Below are 8,181 nucleotides of genomic sequence, written 5' to 3' on the forward strand. Positions count from 1 at the left end.
ATGAACAAAATTTTCTTCAATCAGTAACTAAAATGGGGTAACAAAAAATCTACACAATCTTTTTTACAAATATTGCCAAAGGTTGGAGGCAGCTTGCAGACCGCAAATAGGGATGAGAAGCCCATCGCCTAATTTTTTAAATGTTTTATTCGCTTTTGAACTTAGGGTTCTTTTTTTCCTGGACTTCCAGACTGGAAATAGAATGTACACTGGAAATAGAATGTACACTATGTCTACATATATACACGTATAAATGAACTTCATCTCTTTTACTGAAGAAAAATATAAGTGGGCGGGCGGGATATAGTTCATTATTAAAAAATGGCTTCCTGAAGAAAAGTAAACACCACGTTCACACAAACTCTCTCACATAGACTAACCATACAACACTGCTAGTGTGCTACTATGTTCAGGTATGTGAGATATAAAATACAAATAGATGAGATAGAATTACAAGTAGATTAGCCCTAGAATTTCAGGAGAGACAGAGAGAGTACATCCAGGTGTAGATTTCTGGTTGCCACACGGCCCCAATGGCACAAACTACTGTTGTTGCGTTCACCAACAAACCTCAGAAAATCTGCTGCCTACTATATCTAGCAACACTCGTTTCAGATTTTAGTTTTCACCACGCATTATAGCCACCGACGGTTGCCCTATAGCTGCTTTTTTATTTGAACTTCCATGAGAATTTTACTCGACCTGCATGGACACACTACAGGCGCGCGATGGAGAACAACAGAAGCTTTAGTGACAACTGAACTTTATCCATGCACGAAGTTGAACTTTATCCATCGACAACTGTAGCTTCCTCGGCTTGTGCGTGCCACTGAGCAAACCTGTTCATGGACCAAGGAGCCCCAGCGGTCGCCGACGCGAAGCACGACGCCACGGACCAAATACGAGTTCATGCTTCAGGCATTTTTCCAGTAACGAAACAGCCTGCATGGTCTCTCGCCACCAGACAAAACTTCTGTTTTGCTAATGCCAAAATAATTGTTATGGGAAAAAAGCATTTCGAAATAAATTAGTGGAAAACAAAGCATTTACAAATAAATTGGCAAAGCTGCAAAAGTGAATAAATTACTTCAGAAGCTATCACAACTATATCAATTTAGTGCTTTGTGTCAAATGTAGTTTCTAAAAAGCTTGAGCTATATTGAGATGGAACCCGTGAGATGAGGTCATCATGTCTTTCTACTTATTCTGTATTCATTTTTAGTGCCAATTTACTAATAGTCATTTTACCCATGAGATGAGGTTGTGGTGCAAGTGTTCAAGATGAGAGGAGCCAAAGGTCACAACCTCTCTGCACTAAGTACCTGTGTAGCCAAAATATCACAAAAATCAAGAAAGCAACTTCTCTGAATGTACTAAAAAAGCATTCTCTGAACTTCATTACCCAGCCACTTCAAACTGCAGCCCCCTCGGCAGCACGCCGAGCACGTCGGAGAGACGCACACCACACGCAGCCATCATCGACCGTCCCATGGCCGTTGGGGTGATGCTGCTGCATTGCGGGCTCCATCTGTAGCTTCAATGGCTGAAAGGGAAGCTGTGGGGGTAGGAAAAGAAGAACCATTAGCTAGCTCTGCAATACAGGTTCTCGAGCTTGACAAGATGTCCAACCGGCTGGTCGAGGCAGAGGGCGAGGTGGGGAAGGATGAAGGAGGCAGGACCGGGTGACTATCGTGGACTACAGCTTGCGATGGGCTCGACCTTCCTACCACAGGAGGGCTGGACGGGGATGGCCTGAAAATAAATGATCTGCATAGCTGCATGAGCGAGCTAGAAGAAACAATACTGAACTTTCTCAATGTCTACATACACGTTTTCCATACACTCATATTCATGTCCTGCTGCACATGGAAAAATTGAAAAGAACTGAATTGCTGGAGCAGATTCAACTGCCAGCCCGCCCCACACAAGCACGAATTCCGGCCACTTGAACTACCAAATTTCACATTTGGAACTTGCTCTTCCCCGAGGCAACATCTAGAAGCGCGCTGGGTTTGGGTTAGTGGTCCACTGAGCTCAACGGAGAAGCGGAGAGAGCACCCCTGAGTGAACTAGACGTACGCCGTGACATTTGCTATCAGTGCCGCGTCGGCAGTGCGGAAGGAGCACATGAGGTGGAGAAGGGGGCAGGGGGGTCTCACCTCTGCTGGCGAGCGAGTGAACAAGGATGGACTGCGCGCACAGACGAGGTTGGACAACGCCATGGTCGCAGTTGGACGGGGAAGGGGCCGCATCTCCTTGAAAAATTCGACGGCGGCGCCCTACTGCTACGCAACACCGGTGCCCGCATGACCCGCAAGTCTCCCTGGCCTTATCCCACGTAGCCGGTGAGAACCCCTTCCTCCTGTAGGGAAATCGATGTCCGCCCGGCAGGCGGCGACGGAGTAGGGGGTAGGGGCGGGATGGGGTAGCAGCGGTGGTGGGGAGGCGCCACGCCGGAGATGCACGGCTGGGGTCGCGGCGGCGGTGGAGGCACGCCTCGCCGTGGGGAGGTAGGAGAAGTGGGTGGCCGCGGTGACAGCGCCATGGGAGGGCCGGCGGTGCATGCTGGATACGGGCAAGGAGACGGAAGGAGAAGAAGCCAGGCGTGCGGCGGCGGAGGTCAGGCGGTCACAGGCGATGGGATCCAGAGAGGTTGGGGATCGGGGACGGTGGGAGGAAGAGCGGTGGGTGGTCGTCGGTCGTGGGGTGGGCTTTTTCCTTTTTTTTTTTTTTTTTACAGGTTCTGAGTTCGAGAACACCTCCACGGTTTTTATATAGGGGCCGCCGTGATTCAAATAACTATTCTAATCCTGAGAATAGAATAGTGTTGTCCTATATATCTGGATCCTCGCAAAAGCTAGGATCTTTGTCGCGATTATGATCCTCCGGCTGAGGAGTAGGACAGTGGACGTTCTCGATCATCCTCCTCCATGACTAGTTGGTGGTAACCAAAAGTACATTCGATTAGTGTCTGTAATGGAGTAGAATAAGCACAAACGAATCGAAATCTTACCCATTCGATAGGGGTGTACATGGAATAGGCCTCCCGTCAGTTTAACCGGAGAAAGTCTTCTTTTTTGCCCTTGTATAGATCGGCCAAAATTGAAACTAGTTCGGTTGGGGTATCCGGACCCTGCCGTCTGTAACGGGATGCGTCGTCTTCTCCATTATAACACAATAAAGAAGTTACTCTGGATTGAAGAGGCTGCACGCACCTCTTTATTGCGATCGCCATGACTTCTACTATTGAGAGTTCGGAATGGGCCAGCTGTTGGTGAACGTAGTGAATTCAAAAAAATTCCTACGCACACGCAAGATCATGGTGATGCATAGCAACGAGAAAGGAAGAGTATTGTGCACGTACCCTCGTAGACCGTAAGCGGAAGCGTGATGAGAACGCGGTTGATGTAGTCGTACGTCTTCAAGATCTGACCGATCCAAGTACCGAACGCACGGCACCTACGAATTCAGCACACGTTTAGCTCGATGACGTCCCACGAACTCCGATCCAGCAGAGCTTCACGGGAGAGTTCCGTCAGCACGATGGCGTGTTGACGGTGATGATGTTGCTACCAACGCAGGGCTTCGCCTAAGCACCGCTACGATATGATCGAGATGGATTATGGTGGAGGGGGGCACCGTACACGGCTAAGGGATCAATGATCAACTTGTGTGTTCTAGGATGCCCCCTGCCCCCGTATATAAAGGAGCAAGGGGGAGGCCAGCCAGCTCCTGTAGGGCGCGCCAGGAGCAGGAGTCCTCCTCCTAGTAGGAGTAGGACTCCCCTTTCCTACTCCTACTAGGAGGAGGAAAGGAAGGAGGAGAGGGAGGAAAAGGAGGAAAGGGGGGCCAGCCCCCTAGTCCAATTCGGTTTGGGCTAGGGGGCGCACGCCCTGCCTCCTCTCTTCCACCACTTGGCCCTTGAGGCCCATTACTTCTTCCTCGTATTCCCGTAACTCCCCGGTACCCCGAAAAATACCCCGAATCACTCGAAACCTTTCCGATGTCCGAATATAGTCGTCCAATATATCGATCTTTACATCTCGACCATTTCGAGACTCCTCGTCATGTCCCCTATCTCATCCGGGACTCCGAACTACCTTCGATACATCAAATCACATAAACTCATAATATCAATCGTCACAGAACTTTAAGCGTGCGGAGCCTACGGGTTCGAGAACTATGTAAACATGACCGAGACATGTCTCCGGTCAATAACCAATAGCGGAACCTGGATGCTCATATTGGTTCCTACATATTCTACGAAGATTTTTATCTGTCAAACCGCATAACAACATACGGTGTTCCCTTTGTCATCGGTTTACTTGCCCGAGATTCGATCGTCGGTATCTCAATACCTAGTTTAATCTCGTTACCGGCAAGTCTCTTTACTCGTTCCGTAATGCATCATCCCGCAACTAACTCATTAGTTACATTGCTTGCAAGGCTTATAGTGATGTGCATTACCGAGAGGGCCCAGATATACCTCTCCGACAATCGGAGTGACAAATCCTAATCTTGATCCATGCCAACTCAACAAGTACCATCAGAGACACCTATAGAGCACCTTTATAATCACCCAGTTACGTTGTGACGTTTGGTAGCACACAAAGTGTTCCTCCGGTATTCGGGAGTTGCATAATCTCATAGTCATAGGAACATGTATAAGTCATGAAGAAAGCAATAGCAACAAACTAAACGATCACCGTGCTAATCTAAAGGATGGGTCAAGTCAATCACATCATTCTTCTAATGATGTGATTCTGTTAATAAAATTACAACTCATGTCTATGGTTGGGAAACTTGACCATCTTTGATTAATGAGCTAGTCAAGTAGAGGCATAATAGTGACACTCTGTTTGTCTATGTATTCACACATGTACTAAGTTTTCGGTTAATACAATTCTAGCATGAATAATAAACATTCATCTTGATATAAGGAAATAAATAATAACTTTATTATTGCCTCTAGGGCATATTTCCTTCAGTCTCCCACTTGCACTAGAGTCAATAATCTAGTTCACATCTTTATGTGATTAGTTCACATCTCCATGTAACTAATACCCAAAGGGTTTACTAGAGTCAATAATCTAGTTCACATCGCTATGTGATTAACACCCAAAGAGTGATCATGTTTTTCTTGTGAGAGAAGTTTAGTCTACAGGTCTGCAACATTCAGATCCGTGTGTATTTCGCAAATTTATATGTCTACAATGCTCTGTATGGAGCTACTCTAGGTAATTGCTCCCACTTTCAATATGTATCCAGATTCAGACTTAGAGTCATCTAGATCAATGTAAAAAGCTTGCGTCGACGTAACTATTTATGACAAACTCTTTTATCACCTCCATAACCGAGAAATATTTCCTTAGTCCTCTAAGGATAATTTTGACCGTTGTCCAGTGATCTACTCCTAGATCACTATTGTACTCCCTTGCTAGAATCATGCTAAGGTATACAATAGGACTGGTAAATAGCATACCATACTTTATAGAACCTATGACTGAGGCATAGGGAATGACTTTTCATTCTCTTTCTATTTTCTATTGTGGTCGGGTTTTGAGTCTTTACTCAACTTCACACCTTGCAACACAGGAAAGAACTCCTTCTTTGATTGTTCCATTTTGAACTACTTCAAAATCTTGTCAAGGTATGTACTCATTGAAAAAACTTATCAAGCGTCTTGATCTATCTCTATAGATCTTGATGCTCAATGTGTAAGCAACTTCATCGAGGTCTTTCTTTGAAAAATTCCTTTCAAATACTCCTTTATGCTTTCCAGAAAATTCTACATTATTTCCGATCAACAATATGTCATTCACATATACTTATCAGAAATATTGTAGTGCTCCCACTCACTCTCTTGTAAATACAGGCTTCACCGCAAGTCTGTATAAAACCATATGCTTTCATCACTTTATCAAAGCATATATTCCAACTCCGAGATGCTTGCACCAGTCCATAGATGGATCACTGGAGCTTGCTCACTTTGTTAGCACCTTTAGGATCGACAAAACCTTCTGGTTGCATCATATACAACTTTTCTTTTAAGAAATCCATGAACGAATACAGTTTTGATATCCATTTGCCAGATTTCATAAAATGCGGCAACTTCTAACATGATTCGGATAGACTTTTAAGCATCAATACGAGTGAGAAAATCTCATCGTAGTCAACGCCTTGAACTTATCGAAAACATTTTGCGACAATTCGAGCTTTTGTAGATAGTAACACTACTATCAGCATCCGTCTTCCTCTTGAAGATCCATTTATTCTTAATGACTCATCGATCATCGGGCAAGTTAATCAAAGTCCATACTTTGTTCTCATACATGGATCCCATCTCAGATTTCATGGCCTCAAGCCATTTCACGGAATCTGGGCTCATCATCGCTTCCTCATAGTTTGTAGGTTTGTCATGGTCAAGTAACATGACATCGAGAACAGGATTACCGTACTACTCTAGTGTGGATCTCACTCTGGTTGACCTACAAGGTTCGGTAGTAACTTGATCTGAAGTTACATGATCATCATCATTAGCTTCCTCACTAATTGGTGTAGGAGTCACAGGAACAAATTTCTGTGATGAACTACTTTCCAATAAGGGAGCAGGTACATTTACCTCATCAAGTTCTACTTTCCTCCCACTCACTTCTTTCGAGAGAAACTCCTTCTCTAGAAAGGATCCATTCTTAGCAATGAATGTCTTGCCTTCGGATCTGTGATAGAAGGTGTACCCAACTGTCTCCTTTGGGTATCCTATGAAGACACATTTCTCCGATTTGGATTTGAGCTTATCAGGATGAAACTTTTTCACATAAGCATCGCAACCCCAAACTTTAAGAAATGACAACATTGGTTTCTTGCCAAACCACAGTTCATATGGTGTCGTCTCAACGGATTTAGATGGTGCCCTATTTAACGTGAATGCAGCTGTCTCTAATGCATAACCCCAAAACGACAGTGGTAAATCGGTAAGAGACATCATAGATTGTACCATATCTAATAAAGTACGGTTACGATGTTCGGACACACCATTACGCCGTGGTGTTCCAGGTGGCGTGAGTTGCGAAACTGTTCCGCATTGTTTCAAATGAAGACTAAACTCGTAACTGAAATATTCTCCTCCACGATCAGATCGTAGAAACTTTATTTTCTTGTTACGATGATTTTCCACTTCACTCTGAAATTCTTTGAACTTTTCAAATGTTTCAGACTTATGTTTCATCAAGAAGATATACCCATATCTTACTCAAATCATCTGTGAAGGTCAGAAAATAACGATACCTGCCGCGAGCCTCAACACTCATCGGACTGCATACATTAGTATGTATTATTTCCAACAAGTCTGTTGCTTGCTCCATTGTTCCGAAGAACGGAGTCTTAGTCATCTTCCCCATGAGGCATGGTTCGCAAGCATCAAGTGATTCATAATCAAGTGATTCCAAAAGCCCATCAACATGGATTTTCTTCATGCGCTTTACACCAATATGACCTAAACGGCAGTGCCACAAATAAGTTGCACTATCATTATTAACTTTGCATCTTTTGGCTTCAATATTATGAATATGTGTATCACTACGATCGAGATTCAATAAACCATTTTCATTGGGTGTATGACCATTGAAGGTTTTATTCATGTAAACAAAACAACAATTATTCTCTGACTTTAAATGAATAACCGTATTGCAATAAACATGATCAAATCATATTCATGCTTAACGCAAACACCAAATAACATTTATTTAGGTTCAACACTAATCCCGAAAGTATAGGGAGTGTGCGATGATGATCATATCAATCTTGGAACCACTTCCAACACACATTGTCACTTCACCCTTAACTAGTCTCCGTTCATTCTACAACTCCCATTTCGAGTTACTAATCTCAGCAACTGAACTAGTATCAAATACTGAGGGGTTTCTATAAACACTAGTAAAGTACACATCAATAACATGTATATCAAATATACCTTTGTTCACTTTGCCATCCTTCTTATCCGCCAAATACTTGGGGCAGTTCTGCTTCCAGTGACCAATCCCTTTGCAGTAGAAGCACTTAGTCTCAGGCTTGGGTCTAGACTTGGGCTTCTTCACTTGAGCAGCAGCTTGCTTGTCGTTCTTCTTGAAGTTCCCCTTCTTCCCTATGCCCTTTTCTTGAAACTAGTGGTCTTGTCAACCA

The 8,181-nt window shown here is 44.1% G+C and overlaps 1 long non-coding RNA gene across 1 annotated transcript; it reads right to left on the reverse strand.

Annotated features, from left to right (window-relative positions):
* Positions 1 to 302: 302 nt before the first annotated feature.
* Positions 303 to 2,730, reverse strand: LOC125536853. Its single transcript, XR_007295248.1, has 2 exons — positions 2,160 to 2,730; positions 303 to 1,752 (listed from the first exon to the last, which is right to left on the reverse strand). It is a non-coding gene; the product is annotated as an uncharacterized LOC125536853 (long non-coding RNA).
* Between the last annotated feature and the right edge of the window lie 5,451 nt (positions 2,731 to 8,181).

Source organism: Triticum urartu, chromosome 2 (assembly GCF_003073215.2).
Source record: "Triticum urartu cultivar G1812 chromosome 2, Tu2.1, whole genome shotgun sequence".
NCBI classification, from domain to species: domain Eukaryota; kingdom Viridiplantae; phylum Streptophyta; class Magnoliopsida; order Poales; family Poaceae; genus Triticum; species Triticum urartu.